Source organism: Lissotriton vulgaris, chromosome 2_2 (assembly GCF_964263255.1).
Source record: "Lissotriton vulgaris chromosome 2_2, aLisVul1.2, whole genome shotgun sequence".
Taxonomy (NCBI): domain Eukaryota; kingdom Metazoa; phylum Chordata; class Amphibia; order Caudata; family Salamandridae; genus Lissotriton; species Lissotriton vulgaris.
Genome location: NC_141688.1, coordinates 44976537 through 44993749, shown reverse-complemented (window position 1 = coordinate 44993749; position 17213 = coordinate 44976537). Strand labels below are relative to the sequence as shown.

The 17213-nt window shown below is 48.6% G+C and overlaps 1 protein-coding gene across 2 annotated transcripts in view; it reads left to right on the top strand.

The window, feature by feature from the left end:
* INSYN1 (inhibitory synaptic factor 1) overlaps positions 1–17213 on the top strand; it is a 325708-nt gene that overhangs the window by 127967 nt on the left and 180528 nt on the right. Inside the window, exon 1 of one of the 2 annotated variants that reach the window (XM_086959266.1) lies at positions 9966–10060. The exons of the other annotated variant lie outside the window; for it this stretch is intronic. The gene's annotated coding sequence lies outside the window, so the exon portion shown is untranslated. Of the gene's footprint in view, positions 1–9965; positions 10061–17213 lie in introns of those variants that run through there. 2 annotated transcript variants of the gene reach the window in all.

Below are 17213 nucleotides of genomic sequence, written 5' to 3'. Positions count from 1 at the left end.
CACTTTCATTTAGCGCCTCGCAATTTGAGATTCAATGCTAGTCACAAATTGTGAGGTGCTAAATGAAATGTACAACAGTGTTATTACCAGGGCCAGACTGGCCATAGCGGGCACCTGGCAATCCCCGGTGCATCGCACGGGTATGAGGCCGGTTTGGACCCCCTGGAGGTCGTTTTTGTTACAGGGCCGTTTTTTCAGCATAGATCGTCCTCGTAACAAAATCGGCCAAAACCGGCCCTGGCGAAGAGCTCAGCTGCACCCACAACCCCGGGAGGGGCCGGGAGGGGCCGGCCGAACACTTTGCCAGGGCCGGTTTTGGTTCCCAGTCCAGCCCTGGTTATTACACTGTTTTACGATTCCCAATGGGGTTGCATATTGTGAGGTTCATTAATATTAATGAGCCTCTCGCAATTTGCGAGCCTCTTGGGAATGCCAGCCATCCCAGGGATGGTGGCCTTCTGGGCTGAGCAGACCACCATGTCTGGGACTGCTTTTTAACAAATCAGCTTTTTTATTTTTGAAATGCAGTCCTTTTTCCTTAAAGGAAAACAGGATGCATTTGGAAAAAAAAATGAAACATTTTCATTTCTTATTTTAAGGGCAGGCAGTGGTCCCTTGGACCACTGCCTGCCCTTGAAAAATATTTTTAGAGACAGTCACAAAGTGAAAGGGGCCCCCTGGGGACCTCTATTAAATTGCGACGGCATTACCACCCTCTTGAAGAGGGTGGCAATTTGCAAGTGTTTTGCAACCGCAATTGCAGTCCCAAAACATTTACACATAGCATTGCGCACGCAATTAGGAAGGGAACGCCCCTTCCTAATTGCGACTCCCAATTCCTAAATAGCGAGTCGCAAATAAATTGCGACTCACTATATAGGAATTATACATGGCCAACAGTGATTGTGCATGCGCAAACGGGTTCACAATCATGTCATATATCTGGCCCTAAGTATCTTCTGACAGAAGATGAGGGACAGATATGCCCTGACAATTGTAAACTGTGCACTGGAAGTAGGCTGGAATAAAGGACCCTACACTCTTCTATCACAGTACAGAACGTTATCTTAGCATGCCCTGACTGGGGAATGATGGTCATTCCCATTATCACAGGCATGCAAACCTTGGAGACTTCAGCACTAGAGAAACGCAATCTAGAAGAATGACACCTGTGAATGTTATATATTTTGCTGGAGTCAGGGACGCTTTTCCCAAAAGTGGAAGGAAATCGGCCGGTGGATGACAGAATAGAAGAAATGTCGTATCCTTCCAATAAACCAGTCACCACATGTCCCCAGACAGATAAGCATGGCGTGCAGTCTGCAGTGTTCTGGCAAAAACACCAGACATTAGACACTTGGTGAATATTTATTAAGCCAATCTGCCCTCCGCCACAGGCAAAATTTAATTAAAAAAGCTGCAAATTATTTGACTTTTTCAGATCTGTGTGCTGGCGTTGGAAATAGGGCTGGTTTCCAAACATATCAACTGACGGAACATCTGTAAGCTGAAAGCGATGAGACAGATTTCAAATGCAATTAATGGTTTTGAGGCTATGCAATGATAGTGTGTGTAATTGCAGCAGCCTTTAATATCTGCATACACAGACGACAACTGCCACGGCATCACTAGTAAAATCACCAATGGTTTCACTGATGAAATCACTAAAGCCACAAACAGTTGTTCTTTTCCACATAAATTTGATAACATTGGAAATATAGACTGATATGTATATGTATTAAGTGCAAATACATCTACATTGAAAGTGGCACTGCAGCCTTCCAACTACAATTAGTGTATGTAGCAAAGTTGCCTTTTTTTAAATGGGTCCCCCAGTATTTACGCCTGCACCCGATTTTTGCTGGCTTTAGAACTCTGTGCAAGGTAGCACTTCTAAACAGTAATAAAGCGCCTGTGCTTCACCTTTAAAGCATATGCTGTACACTGGAACTTCCTATAAGGCCTATTTAACTTCTCTATAAGCCACTTGTAAATGGTGCCTTAAGTGCACCTGTGGCATAGAAAGGTAAATATCATATGCGCGCTTCAGTGTGTATTTACACCACCCACATGTATATGACAAAAATATGTTTTTGTCAGGAGCACCACTCTCCTCTGGCTATGCTGCAATTTGAATTCACTCCAGTGACATATGGCTGGCAAAAATGCCTTTGACATTAAGAAAATTTCAGTTTTTATGTATTCATAAGTCACCTCTTGAAGGGCGCCTTGCATGGCCACAAGACAGAGCGCTAATATATAAGAAATGGGATACACTACATATTGGGGTTCGTGTGACTGCACAGTGAAATAAAACCTAAAAGCTATTTCACTTTGTAAACCTTATCCTAACAGGCATAGGTGGGACTAAAATCTTTATTATTCACCTAAACTCAGGAAAGGTCTAAGCAAATGCTTCAAAGTTATCCCCTAATTTTTTTTTAATCTGACATCTGAAATCAGATTTTTGATTACTTAAGCCGAAAGGTAATTTTGTAAAAATGTACTTTATGCTGCCTGAGCCAGAACTGGCACGAAATCAGTTCTGCCAATTATCACACCTCCAGAGCTTGAACGTACATCCTTGGATGGGGGACTTAACAACCCCAGCTCAGAGGACAATGGTTTCCTAGGAAACGCCAATGGGTGTTAATTGCTGACCACTTAGCAGTGATTAGATATCTGGGAGTGTACAGGATCAGTTGGTAGAATAAAAGTCACCTTCAGCAATACCTTGGAAACGCCATGGAGGGCTTCTTCTTTTCATCCTCAGGACCCTCCTGGACAGTTAAGCCTCAAGCCCTTGCTGGAGGGAAAACTAGTTTTGACTCTGTCAGGTATGGATGGGGCCAAGAAGCTGAACACAGGACTGTCTGATGTCAGCTGGAGTCCGCCATCTTGAAACCAGGGCTCCTGGGTAGTTTCACACTAAGGTAAAGAAGAAGTGCAGCAAACAGGAGGGAAACTGAGAGAACATTGTTTGGATTAGGTCATAGAATTCCTCCAGTCACTGGATGGTACCAAGGTTTAATCTGCCAAATTCACCACCATTTCTTAAGAATAGTTGTGGACCTGGGAATATTCCATCTGAAGAAGAAAGCCCAGCTGTAAGAAGAATCCAAACTCATGCTGGGAGAGGAGGACTTGCACAAGGACATCTGAGTCCTTTTGTCACACAGGGAATTGAACTGCACTCTAAAGGCTAAGTGGTTGGCCTTCCACTTACCTGCTACAGGGACACAAAAGCAGAAGGACCCCTGACTTCAAGAGGACCCAGCAGACTAAATAGGTTTAGACCCTGCAGGAGACTTAACTGGAGAGAGATGTGGTACCCAAAAACCTACCCTGAGCAGTTTGGGAGCTGCAGTACTGAGCAGAAGACTCTTGCAGTGCAGCTGAAGACTAAGGGCCCGATTCTCAGAACTAACGTAAGACAAAATCCTAAACTTTCTACCATTTTTGTTTTCACAGAAGGCACTTACTCATTTTGGAATTCAAAGAAGGCACTTACTCATTTCGGTATTTACAGAAGTTAGGAGTCCTAACTTTAGGACTCCTAAATGCTTTCTGTGAATACCGAAAGTCTTAAAGTTAGGATTTTTCTCAGTTTAGAAGTAGTAAAGTAAGCCATTTCTTTCCAAAACTTGCCCCCACCTCCCGAAGTCAGAAGCCCCCCCAAACAAACTATTGTCAATAAACTCCCCTCAACCTGTCCCTCCCCCCAACAGCCGACCACCCCCAACACGGTCGTGCAGTACTCCTGTACCCTCCTACCCAAGCCCTCTCTGTGCCCCTTAGCATACCCCAACAGTGTATTTCTGGTGTGTTCAGCACTCGTGGGCAGAGGTTGCTCTATTCGCAGTAATCTTTGCATTGCATCACATTGCCGAACGCCCAGTCCCAACTCCGCCGTACAAAACCATTTACAGCAGTGTACTCTGAGCTGCATTACTATTTACGCACATATGCCCTCACGTCAGCAACATATATGCTCTCCCTCCCCACAATGAAAGCAGTACACCGCAACATCATCATTGTAGCCGCTCGGTGCCGTCCGTCATGTGTGACTCTGAACTCACATCAGGTAATGTCTCTTGAGTCTGTTGCTACATAGCTGAATCTTCTGGAAGGAACTTGAAACCCCCTTCCCTAATGTATGTGGTTACGTGCGGACGATTAAACCTGAACCTGCATCCAACACATCTCTCCCTCCCATCCACAATGCTTCTTCACGTGTTCATTGTCCTACCGTTCCAGTCTTGTTCTTCCAGCGTACTACCCTCCGTAGTCTCTGAAGATTGTCTGTCCGGGCTCTTGCGTTGTTCTTTCAACCACCCTTTTAGCGCCTGTTGCAAGGCCTTCGGGTCCGTGAATATGTGTGATCGGCCCTGCCGGTTCACACAGAGTTTAGCTGGGTACAGCATAGCATAGTCTATGCCCAGTTCATGAAATTGCCTCTTCAGTGGGATAAAGTGTTTGCGGGCTTCCTGCACTCTCACTGTGAAGTCGGGGTATAAAGATATTTCCAAGCCTTCAAACTGCAGAGACTTCTTCTCCCGGGCGCTGCATACTACCGCATCTCTGTCTCTGTAGTTGAGCAGTTTAGCAATTATAGGGCTTGGTGTGACACCTGGTGGCGGTCTGGGGCCCAAAGACCTATGTGCTCGTTCCACTATGAACATCGGAGAGAAGACACCTTCTCCCAGGAGAGTAACCAACAGCTTCTCGACAAACAGTTCCATGTTTCCATTAGGAGTCGTCTCCGGCAGGCCTGTAATTCTCAAGTTACAGCGACGTGAGCGGGTCGCTAGATCCTCCGTCTTGTCCTGTAGGAGTTGCATGACCTTCTCCATTTTCTTATGGTCTGTATCTAGAGTGGTAGGTGCCTCTTTCACTTCTGTGAACCTCCTCTCTGACATATCCAGTCTCTCTGTGTGTCTGTCCATTTGCTCCACCATCTAGTCCATTCTGTATGACAATGCGTCCATTTTTGTGCCCAGCGTTGCGAAACCGCTTTGTAAACTCTTTTCCATAGAGAGTAAAAGATTTCGTATGTTCTTACCAGTGTCATCGCCCTCTGCCTCCGGCATTCCCGCGGTTTCGGTATCGGCGGCGTCGTGGGATTTAGAGCACTTCTGTTCGAATGTCAATTTAGATTGGGTCTTATCACTTCTTGCCAGCTTAGCAATGGGTCTATGCCGCCCAAGCGCAGTACTGTGGTCGCTTCGCCCAGCGCGAAGCTGTATGCTCGAGTCCGGTGGGAGGCGACGTCACAGCTACCCCAACTGCGAATTCGCCCCTCCTAGTCACACGTTCACCACCGCGTGTGTCAGGCGTTCACAGATCGCTTCAAGTCCTGTTATTGGGCTCAAAAGCTTCAAGGCCCGGTGCTTTTGTTCACGCAGTCTGCCTCCGCCTCCCTTCCACCTCGTGCCACGTGCTTGCTCACGTCTCTGTGCTATCTCATCTATGCATTACTCGCCCCACAGTCGTACTTAATGCAGTACCACTCCTCCCCGCCCTGCAGCCTGTCGACAATTGCCTGTCTCTGGGTGTGTTCTTGGCGGTACAATGCTGGCGTAGTCCCCTCCATGCCCCCAGGGTCCCAGCGTTGCTGCCAAGCCGAGCTGTCCCCCGCTGTGCACACCACAGCCCCGCTCTCTGACTGGCCCTTTGCTTATGGTTCAAAAGCTGCTTGTGTTGCTGTGCCCCCCACCGGAGGGGGCGGGTAATGACCGGAGTGTACACTCTACAGGAGGGCAGCGTTATATCCGGTCTGCAGGATTGGCTAGTGCTGAGTCCTCACACCGCCAGTGCCCCACTTCCAGCTGTGTCTCTTGGCCAGGGTCTTGTCTCATCAGTGTGCCTGCACTTCTCAGGCCTTCCGATTTCAGACCTGCACATAGCTCCCCACTGGGCCAGCAGGGTTCTCCACTGAGTCCCAATGTGCTCCGTTCCCTCACCCTAAAGAGAACCGCGGCGTTCCCTCTCTCTCCTGTGTGTGCAGCTCCCTCTACGCTGGAGGCGCCATGCCCCCAACTCGTTCCTGCCAGGGCCCCACCAGTGTCAGTAATTCTGTGGAGGGTTCCCGCCGAGGTGCGTTGTCCGTCAGGCTCTGGGCGCTTTATGTCTCTGCAGCACACTCCGCTACCCTGCCCCTGTATTCCGGGGTCTGGGCAGACAGGGACAGCTGTTGGGAGTCGCCCTGCCCCGTTGCCTCCTGGTCCCCGGCTCACCTTTGCGCCCAGGTGCCTGCAGGGGTACTCTGTCTTTGATCCATGCTGGGTAGGTACCTCGACACACGCGGTGCCGCCAATTGTCTCTCCCGCAGCCTCCGGCACCGGCTGGCCACCTAGAGCAGGGCCGCATGTCTAGTGACACAGCTCCGCTTCTCTGCTCACTTTAGCCCGTGGGTTGGCGGCCCAGACGCCGCGTCCAACACTTGCCACGTTTACTCCGGTTTCCCGCAGTCGAATTCATTCGGGGTTGGGCCCACAGATAGCTCTCCGTCTCCGAGCACCATGTCTAGAGTGTGAGGGCATAAATCAGCAGACTGCTACCAGATTATTGAAGGATAGTGATACGATGGGATAGAGCCCCGGGCTCAAGCAGCCATCTTGGTCACGAGCAAGCTTCGCCCCCCATTGATGCAGGTTTTTCTTACAGGACATGTAAAGTACATGTCCTGCCTGTGTCATATGTTGCACCATGCTTTAGAGCTAGGTAGGCCTGCCAGAGGGGTGATGTATTTATTTATTTATTTATGGAATTTTTAATGCGCAGCTAATACCCGAGGGTGTCTAGGCGCAGTATGATGCTTTAGGAAACAGTAATCAGCACACAAACTTATTGGTTAAAGAGCCAAGTCTTCAAAGCCCTACGAAAACAAATAAGAGTGGGGGCAGTTTTGATATGTGAAGGGAGAGAGTTCCACAGTCTGGGAGTTGCTACCAAGAATCGTCTGTCTCCCCAGGTGGCGGTTCTTGTTCGGGGCACAGATAGTAAACAGCTAGCTGCTGATCTTAGGTTCCTTATAGGGGTGTATAGCTGAAATGCCTCTCTTAAAAACTTCGGGCCAGTATGATGAATGGCCTTATAGGCAATACATAAGGCCTTAAATTTGATCCTGCTCTCCACTCTTAGCCAATGAAGATGGCGTATAGCTGCCGAGATGGACTGGCGCCTTGGAATGTTGAGAAGGATTCTGGCTGCCATATTTTGAACAGATTGAAGCTTGTTCAAGATATATTTATGAGTGTTAAGAAAGAGGGCATTTCCGTAATCAAGCTTGGAAAACACCAAGGTGGTGATTAGGGTTTTTCCAGCTGATGATGGTAAGTACGGTAGCAGCTTTTTTATCTTTTTCAACGTAAAAAAGGCAGCTGAGACAACCCTATTTACATGGTGTTTGAAGGACAGATGTTTATCAAAGATCACTCCAAGATTCCTGACCTTTGCGACTGGGACCGGAGGAGGACCCATCTGAATAGGCCACCAAATCGGGGACCATTCTGGAGAGATGTTGCCAAAGGTCATAACCTCCGTTTTCTCCGCATTCAGTTTTAAACAATTACTGTGCATCCATGCTTGTACCTCCAGTATCCCCTCCTGGAAATTAGCTGCTACCACTGGGCCGTTCTTATGGACCGCCAACACAAGTTGGGTGTCATCGGCGTAAGTAGTTAGGCGCATCCCATGAGATTTTATGACCCTTGCCAAGTCTGCAACATAAATGTTAAAAAGCGCAGGGCTTAACGACGATGTACATACATGTCCAGGGTAAGTAGTAGCTTTACCATTTCTTATAATGGCTGGAAGTGCATGGCTGCTCTACCAGTCTGTAGTGATGGAGTGGGGGGATTGTTTTACTTGGGGGACCTCCAGGTTGGCACAATCAGTGCACAGGCCCTGGAGTACCCCTCTAATTCACATGTCCTCTGTACCATGGACCCAAACACTAGGGACATACAGGTAATTTAGCCATTTCCAGTGGGGTATAGCTAATTTGCCATACTCTTTAGTGTCAGGGTACTTCCAATGAGGTCTGGTTAGCAGGCCTCTGCACTCTCAGAGTTGAAAACCAGCAGCATCAGTCAAAAAACAGAATAGGGGATGACCATAAAGTAAGAAGCATTTCCTTATGCTGACCTTCTTGGGCCCAAAATAAAGCTTCCACACAGAGTGATTACTTTTCTTTTTTACTTCAGGCTGTATTTTCCTTTAACAATTAGGCCCATGTGCAACTAATTGATCTCCATTCTTTTGCCTTCAAGGGGTATATCCTAGGGCCTTTCCTTGAGCTATTTTGGTTCCAGTCCTTGTTCCTGCTGCTATTGGTTTCCTCAGGCAGTTATAGGCTATAAGACGTAGAGTTGCTATTATTCTCCTTGATATTAACGTTAGGATGAAATCTTCTTCTGACAGTCATTGGATTTAGCCCTCAGCGTATAAAGTTGTGGATGAAATGTGGCTCTCCTCAAAGTTTGTACCTGATCATTTGTCCTTTAATAAATTCAATCCTCGATTCTATAGCCCTATTAAGATTTTCCAAGTCATTAATCATGTATCTTTCAGGGACCAACTGCTTTTGCACTGGAAAATGTATACTGTATCTCATTCATCCTAGTTGAAACCTTACTGGGTGCATCCTTACCATCGCCCTTCTTCCAGACCTCCTCCCTTTTGGGTAAATGATATTCCTGAGTTTGAGGTCCAGGACGTCTGTGACTCTTGTTTCTTTCAAAAGAAGCTTCAACTCTTGATTCATTGGGAGGGGTACCCTCCTAGTCAAACGCCTTGAGAAGATGCTTCCTCTGTTTATGCTCCTGGTCTGGTTTGGTGCGTTTTTCTCCTAGTTCACGGTAAGCTCCTGGCCAGGGGGAGGTGGCATACTATTGTGCCATGACCACAGTTGATGCCAGTTTTCAAGTCATTCTTGGGCGGGCATGACTCTCTCTATTTGACGAGGGCAGGGGAGGTACAGGGAGCACAGGCTTGCTTACAGGCCACTGATATAAATTCCTGCATGTCCATTCTTTTCCTAGAGGATTAGTGGCTTGGAGGCTTCTCAGGCATCTTCATTTATAGAGACAATCTTCTTCCTAGAGTCCTCTAGTGAGGGTACATGAGATATAGCTTCCCAATTGAAGATGGTGGGCACCCATAGACTATATTTAGATCTTCCCGGGCCGTCTTGGTGCCATCCTACCTGATGTCATTTACTGGTTTCTGGGGCAAAAAAACAACTTTGAATTATTTCCCTTAGTGTATCAACACTTTGGCAGTGTTGTTGTTAGCCTCTTCGCTCCCAACTTGTTTCCAGGTCTTACCTGGTTCCTGTTTTGTATTTATTTTTCCAAGTATTCCTGCGTATTGCATCGGCCTTTTTTCTGGGATCCTTTTGCCTGCTCCTGGATTCCTGTCTGCACCTGGATTCCTTGGCCATTCTTGATTTTTTTTTGCCCACTGGGTTTTTTCCTCCACAGGGGCTTTTTCTGAAAGGCACTACCTGCTTTGGCACTGTCAAGTGTCAACGGCATTGTCGCTACTAGAAAGGGTCGCTCTTATTTCTGGTAGACTAGGACCAATAAGAAATAGACCTTTCATGCCAACAATCACAGAGGGTTTTTAGCTAGGCGGCAGTCCTGGGATAGCTATACTTCAATGACGTTAACAACTTTATGGCTTCCAATCTTTCCACTGCACTCACATAGGCTGGTGGATTAACTGCTCAAGAGCTCCCAATTTGACCTCGGTGCATGCTATCTTGCCAACATTTTTCTGGAACCAGATCCCCACCCGTCCTCACCCCCGCTCTGCCTTCTATTCTTCAATCACAATGACACTTGGTGCACCTGTGGACTCTTCTACCATCTAATGGATAGGGCTATAGGATGGGAAATAAAAAAGCCATAGATCTGTTCTAAAGCATTGTTTATTTTTCTGTTTTTGTATGTGCCTTGCAGCTTCGAGTTAAACATCACAAGGCTGGAGGTACCAACACTGAAACCTTTGTTACCAACTGCTACCACTGGTGACCTCTAAAATATGTCCAGGGAATGTGAGTATTTCTTGCTACAGTGGGGGAAATCAGGGATGATGTGTCTGAACACTAATGATAAGTGGAGTCTATCAGTCAAATAATACATGTATTTTTTTAAACTTCTGCCACAAAGAAATTGGGAACAAGGATAAACTTGACAGTAAATATGTCCTGGCTTACTTAATTGGTCACAAAGCAGCTGTATTGTAAAATATTTTACAGTCTCAAGGCACATGCTGCAGAGATGTTTGTGTGTCCAGCACGTTTCAGGAAATATTAATAATAATGGTAAGATAACACTGGTGGTTAATGGACTTACTGGCAGATTTGTGTTTTGTCTAGTCACAGTTGTGACTCATAAAGAAGTATAGAGGGTTAATATGCCTGAGGCAGTGCACATTGTTTAACAAGCAGGTCACAGATATATAGTTTGTTGTTTGACTTTGCCCTTTTTGTAGGGTCATCCCAGAACTTTTTGCCTTCCTCCTAGTTCGTTTTTTTGACCTGGTGTTCGTGGTTTAAGGTCTGAATGTGCTCTCTATGGTAAACTGGGTTAGATTGGTCTGCACCTGTTTGGCATATTTAATTTACCTATAAGTCCCTTGTAAAGTGGTATCTCATATGCGTAGGGCCAGTAAATCAAATGCTGCTGGTGGACTTACAGAGCTGCTTGTGCCACCCACCAAAGTAGCCTTTCAGACAGGTCTCAGGACTCTGCCATTGCAGGGCCTGCGCGCTCAGTTTACTGCCTCTTTGGCTTGACACAAAAAGTGGTTGCCACGTCTGTGACTCCCCTTTTACTACATATCAGTCACCCCTAAGGTAGACCCCTGCTGGCCCTATGGGCAAGGTGCAGTGCAGGTAAAAGTTAGGACATGTGCCTTAACTGTGTGGCATGTGCTGGTAGTGACAAACAGCCTATTTGGTTTCTCACTACTGTAAGGCTGCCCTCTCATAGGAATGCATTGGGGATTCCCTGATATGTGTTTAAGTGGTAATTCCTGGCATGAGAAGAGTAGCGTGATCAAGTTTGGTATGTTTGGAATAGTAGTAATAAATGCAGCGTAATGGTGTTCGCAGATTTATTATCACTATTTTAGAAATGCCACTTTTAGAAGTGGGCATTTCTTTGTGCTATGTGTCTCTGTGCCTGCTTGTTGTGAATTACATTACTGGCTCTGGATGACAGAGGTTGTGGAGGTTCAGTGACTCCAGAGGGGCTGGGTGAGTAAGCGCTATGCTGAATGGGCCGATCTGAATTTGGAGTAGTGGGAGGAGTAGCACCTGACCCTGAATAGAACTATGCCTGCTTTACACAATGCTGGCTCCTCCCCCTGTGGTGTGTCTGGGGCCAGAACCTACACTAACAATAGGGACTGTTTGGCACTTGTTGTGTGCCCCCCCAGGACAGGTTTAGACTAGGTCCAGTGCCCTGTGCCAGGGCAGAACAAAGACATTATGGGATATAAATATTAGGGTTGTGACCCCATGTATAAGAGCTGTGTGCTTACTTGGGACTTGTGTCCGGTGGGATGCTAAACGGCCAGGAGGAACCGCTGTGTAACCCAGTTTCTTCCTGAGGGTTTGGAGGGGCTGCCCCCGGTTGGGAGGCCATGCATGCTGGCCTACCTCTGCCCAGTTCTGCCCTTGTGGAGGGCTGGCAAGGATTGCTGTGCTCTGGCGGTTTGTCCCTGACAGGGGCTCGTGTGGCAGGATTGCCCCGCAGGCGCAGAGCGAGAAGCCGCACCGTTACCAAATAGCAGATGGAGACCTCCATAATTACTAGCGGGCCGGAAATCAGTTGGAGGCTCACCCTTACTGTGGACGGGACCTATGTAGTGGAAGCAGACGCGGAGGGCAGGACGTGCCCGTCACTGGGAGTCAGCCTGTTGCCTGCTTGTGGGCGAGGTGTTCAGCACGCTGCCCGCACGGTGGATGAGGCACCGGTGTCTTCATTCCGGGAGTCTGGCATCGGCGGTCTGGGAGATCCTGAAGCCCTACTTTTGTGGGTAAAGGCCTTATTGGGGGGTCTTGGAGTCTCTGGGCAAACCTCAACGGAGGACCCCGAGCCTTGCTGGAGGAAGGGCCCTCCACAGAAATCACAGCACAGTCCAGGTGGTGAGCACAGAGGCGATGGTACTGCCGATTGGGGGCCAGTGGGCTCCCAGAGAGATTGTCGCCTATGAGCAATTATGTTTATGCCTGAGAAGGGCTAATGCGATGTACACTGTGGCAGGTGTTACTTTGGTGCACCTGATGCTAAGGTCTAATGTTCTATGCTGAGTACCCATGTGTCCAGTGAGAATGATATGGTATACTGCTGCTGATAAGGTTTAGGCCTAAGGTAGGGCTGATGTGATTATGATGTATGCAGTACATGCTATTCTACGTAATGCTATGATGTTCATGCCCCATGCCCTCTTACCAGTAGTTACTGGTTGCCTTCACTAACTGTGTATTATGATGTTATGACAGTGGCCCGATTGTCCCTGCAGTGTATATAATGCCTGTAGAGTCATACCAAGTGCCAGGTTTTCGATTTTTGTTAATATTGATTTTTTGGCCCCTGTTTTTATGCTGTACATTGCCTGACCACATACTTGCATTTAAATTGTGCCCCCACTGTGTGCAGAGCGGACTTTTTCGGCTCTTTATTGCCCACTCGAGGCGCTTGGCCGCCATCTTGGGGCTGCTGTTCCTTCACCCTGATACTTGCCTGAGCGCTCTAGTGCTCAGAGAGGAGACCAGCTGAGCACCTACTTAAGGCGAGCATTTACGAGCAGCTCGACCTTATGATAGTTGTACCCATGCTGACAACGCGCGGTATTTAACATTAGCATTAAGATATCTGCAGTGTGATCTAGGCGTGTAGCGCCTATGTAATTTTAAAAAAATCCAGTTTTTTCGATTTTTGTTAATATTGATTTTTTGGCCCCTGTTTTTATGCTGTACATTGCCTGACCACATACTTGCATTTAAATTGTGCCCCCACTGTGTGCAGAGCGGAGTTTTTCGGCTCTTTATTGCCCACTCGAGGCGCTTGGCCGCCATCTTGGGGCTGCTGTTCCTTCACCCTGATACTTGCCTGAGCGCTCTAGTGCTCAGAGAGGAGACCAGCTGAGCATCTACTTAATGCTCACTTCTCCCGCGCAGCGGTGACGCGCAGCAGTAGCGCCTGACTCGCGCCGGAGTCGTGCCAGAGTCCTGCCCGTCTGCGCCCGTCCGCGCTAAGGACGCGCGGGACGTGGCGGGCTCTAGCCCAGCCTGCTTCCGTCCACCCAGCACTGTGCCGTGCTAACATATTCCAGGGAGCGCTTATACTCCATCGGCAAGGTGAGCGGTCATTGCACTCTTCAGCCCGTTCATCCTACCGCTGTCCCTGTAATGGTTTGGTGCTTGACCCTCCACAACTTCTTTCCCGGCTTCGTCCCTCTGCCGTTCGGCACAACAGGGGGCTACCGCCCTCATTGCGGATTCTGAATCTTAATGTCAGGTCGATCCTTAAACATCAACAAAATGTGTACGACCTGATTGAAAATGAAGCCCCGGATATTTTAGCCTTAACCGAAACATGGCTACAGGAAGCCGACACTGCCATTCCTAATCTTGTTTGCCCTCCTGGCTACTCTATGTATATTGCGAATAGGCTATCTAGAGGTGGGGGTATAGCCCTGATAGTGAGATCTAGTTTTTCCTGTGTGTGGACCATTCTTAAGATCGCTGGCTGTGAAAGCGCCTCGTTTAAAGTCTCTGTCAGCCCAGAATTTACACTCTCTGGGATGGTGGTATATCGTCCGCCGGGCAGTGATGTGGCGTTCAGGAATGCTTTCCCGGACACTGTCGCCACCTTGGTCACTGACTGTGCTAATTTTTCCATTCTGGGCGATTTAAATTTGCACTTCGATGCTCCATCCTGTCTGACAGCACGTAGTATTCTTATGGACTTAGAGGCCTTTCAACTTTTTCAGCTGGTCTCCCAGCCTACTCATTCCGGGGGACATATTCTTGACCCTTTTTTTACCAACTTGACCGAGGCTAAAGTCACGTCGGTGGCTCCTGTAGAGTGGTCTGACCATTCTATGGTATCCGTCTATTGCCCTATGACTACCAACATTTCCACTTCTTCAGCCAAGCGGGTACCCAGGAGACCCTGGAGTAAACTCAGGCTGGATGACTTTTACCATCTTTTGTCAGTGGAACCTCTGGGCCCATTTAATAACGTAGAGGAGGGCTATGATCTCTTCTGCTCTTGGCTCACTAGGGCTCTGGATGTTTTGATACCCGTTGTAACAACAAAGATCAACCCTCGAGTGTCAAGCCCCTGGTATGACGACGCTTTGCGCGCTTTGAAGGGAGCCTGTAGGCGGGCGGAGAGGGCCTGGCGGAAGACATATGGGGCTGAGTTAAAAGCTACATATGTCGCGTCCGTCAAGCTCTATCACCGGGCCATCTGTCGTGCCCGAGCGGCATTTTATGCCGAGGAATTCCGGAACAGCACTAACCCGTCGAAGGCCATCTTCAAGGCGGTGAAAGATCTTATGTCTAAGCGGTCTATCTCTACGGCTGAGAGCTCTGTCACACACTGTGAATCCCTCGCTCCCTATTTCTTGGGAAAAGTCCAGTCCATATATCGGACTTTCCCGAACACTAGTATAGCGTTGGGTAGCCCTAAGGAGACATCTCACCAACCCGCTCTGCTCTCATTTCCCCTCCTTACCTTGGAAGGGTTTGACAAACTTGCTGCGCAAGTTAAATCTGGGTCCCCATCCGATCCAGTGAGGCCTGCCCTCTTCCGAGACCAGACCTTTGTGGGGCGCGTGGCTATACGCTCTCTTGTCAATCTCTCCCTAGAGACTGGGGTTGTCCCCATCAGCTGGAAGCAGGCGGTGGTGTCTCCGATCATTAAAAAACCATCTCTTGACCCGTCTAAACCGGAGAGTTACCGTCCCATCTCGCTGCTGCCCTGGCCAGCTAAGATGACAGAGGCCCATGTCAATCTGGCCCTGTCTGAACACTTAGCCCGGTCCAATGCCCTCGATCCCACACAGAATTGGCCACAGCACGGAGACTGCCCTTCTGGTGATGGTGGAACATCTCCGTGCAAGGTTGGATGCTGGTCAGACGGCGGCGCTGATCTTGTTAGATCTCAGCGCCGCATTCGATACTGTATCGCACAGCATCCTCCTTAGGCGGCTCGAGGAGATTGGGATCGGTGGCCAGGCGTTGCAATGGTTCCGCTCCTTCCTAGACAACCGCTCCTTCTGTGTTGCCATCCCTCCCTTCAAGTCCGGGTTCCAGCCTCTGGCCATGGGGGTTCCGCAGGGATCCTCGCTGAGTCCCACGCTGTTCAACCTCTACGTGAGACCGCTGGCTGATGTCGCAAGGCAGTGGGGCCTAACCATGGTCTCATATGCCGACGACACACAGCTGGCGGTTACTCTCAGCGGGGATGCGGAACAGGATGCTCCCAGGTTTCAGTCCGGACTGAAGGCGGTGGCCAGCTGGTTGACAGGTAATTGTCTCCAGCTCAATGCCACAAAAACAGAGGTTATGGTTGTCGGGAAGGGAGTGGAGCTCTGGGGCGATCAGTGGTGGCCTTCGGAGTTGGGCCCCACTCCGACCCCTGTGTCGGAGGTGAAGAACCTCGGGGTCTGGTTAGACGCTGGTCTTACATTTATAGGGCACACCAAAAAAATCGCAGCCTGTTGCTTCGGTCTCCTAAGAGGGTTAAGGCCGGTGCTCAAGTTCTTCGACGCCCCTACCAGACAGCTTGTGGTCCAGGCAACCATCATCTCTCGTCTGGACTACGCCAGCTCTTTGCTGGCGGGGGCTAACCAGGCTGAGCTAACCAGTCTGCAGCGGGTACAGAACGCCGCGGCGAGAGCCATCGTTGGACTTCCTAAGTTCTGCCCGGTGTCTCATGTCATCCGCTCCCTGCACTGGCTCCCGGTTAGGAAGCGTATTCTCTTCAAGGTCTTGTGTCTGACCTTCAAAATCCTTAGAGGCATAGGTCCTGAGATCCTGGCTAACTCCATCTCTTTCTATGTCCCTACCCGTAATCTTCGATCTCAAGGTCAGGCCCTTGCTGTTGTCCCCAGATTTAGGCTCAGCAGGATGGGGGGCCGTTCTTTCAAGGTGAGAGCCGCGTCAATCTGGAACACCCTCCCAGTTGAAATTCGGCTGATAGAGGACTTGCTGTCGTTTCGTAGAGCCATAAAAACCTTCCTATTTTAGCTTCCCTGTTTTAGTACTTTCTGTAGTATTATCTCCATGTTGTGTTATGACTGCTTCGTGTCTCTGCGCCGGGATGCTCCTTCGCTGGAGTCGCTGTGCGCACTATAAATTGTTATAACATAACATAACATAACAGGTGGCATGGCGTATATATGTGATGGGAAACATCCTTTACAACGCAACTATTACCACGCAGTACTTTTACAACGCATCCTTTACAATGCAGGTGCCTTTACAACGCATGCCTATGTGATTAGGTTCTAATGTGTTTTATGAACAATAGAAAGGCTATTTTTGATATAACCTTGTGTGAAGTTTCTTTGGTGGTGTGCGTAGTGTGTAGCTGCTGTGTAAGTGTGTGTGTGTGTGTGGTGCGCAAACACTTTACACGTTGCCTCTGAGATAAGCCTGACTGCTCTGCCAAGCTACCAAGCTATCAAGGAGGTGAGCAGGGGTTATCTTTGATGTGTAACTCCAAATAGTTATGATATGACTAGAATGGTGGTTTCTGCCTGGTTTAGGCGCATGCCCTGTCAACCAGAAATCCCATTTCTAACATGTATGTAGCAAGTTAAATGGGTTACCACTTTTGGGAAAGAGTTCCTTTTTTGGTTTCGCCTTTGTCCCGCCTGCTCTTCCATTGGCTAGCTCCATAAATGGAGGCTAGCCATTGGAAGATAGATCTGTCCGTCATTACCAGAGCAGATTCGTGGGCGTTCCGGCGATTTTTTTGCTCTTCGCCCCTTTGTGAACGCCATTGCGGCGGTGGGCGTTTTTTTTTTCCACCGATGTTTGTCTTTATTGTTAACCTTGTCCTTGTCCCGCTGGCTGTATCCTGACCACCTTCCCGCTGTCCGTCCCCCCTCCCGCTATCCTTGTCCTTGTTCCCACTCCCCCCCCTCTCGCAGATCACTTTGCAGCTTATAACACAGCACGC